We start from the raw sequence: 587 nt of genomic DNA, 5'->3' as shown, positions 1-587 counted from the left end.
ACTTCTTGTTCTGTAACTCTGTTCACTGCTGCTTTCAATTTTTGTAAATTTTTTTTTATTTTATGTTCATTTATCCTTCATTTTAATGTATGTCCTTTTAAATAATTCAATTCCCTTAATTTTAATGTGTACATTTTGTACACTTTGTAAGAATAATTTTTTAACTTTTAAAAGCATTACTGAATTTTTATTTTTTAGTTTTGTTTTTACAATTTTACTAGGAATTTTAGTTTTCATTTTAACAGCCTGATGATGTAATTAATTGGATAATTACAAAACGTCGCAATAAAGACAGCCTGTACATCTGTGTGCATCCTCTTCCCTTTATTGTTGATTATTAATTATTAATATTGACTCCTGGCTCCTAGCACTAAGCTATATATATATATATATATATATATATAATATATATAGATATATATATATATATATAGATATATATATATATATATATATATATATATTATATATATATATATAAATGTGTGTTCCGATTTCGCATAACATATTATAAAAAGAATATATATATAATGTAGAAAGAGAGAGATTTTCTTTGTCCATTCAAAATTACAATTGTTTCCTTATTA

The 587-nt window shown here is 21.6% G+C and overlaps 1 long non-coding RNA gene across 1 annotated transcript in view; it reads left to right on the top strand.

The window, feature by feature from the left end:
• The window catches only part of LOC135201716 (uncharacterized), a 122,944-nt gene extending 122,657 nt beyond the window's left edge, over nt 1–287 (top strand). The window contains exon 4 of the long non-coding RNA XR_010311595.1: nt 1–287. This exon is cut by the window's left edge and continues 1,003 nt beyond it. This is a non-coding gene — a long non-coding RNA (uncharacterized LOC135201716).
• Nucleotides 288–587: the final 300 nt, after the last annotated feature.

Source organism: Macrobrachium nipponense, chromosome 28, assembly GCF_015104395.2.
Source record: "Macrobrachium nipponense isolate FS-2020 chromosome 28, ASM1510439v2, whole genome shotgun sequence".
NCBI lineage: Eukaryota > Metazoa > Arthropoda > Malacostraca > Decapoda > Palaemonidae > Macrobrachium > Macrobrachium nipponense.
This window is presented reverse-complemented; position numbering and strand designations above follow the sequence as displayed.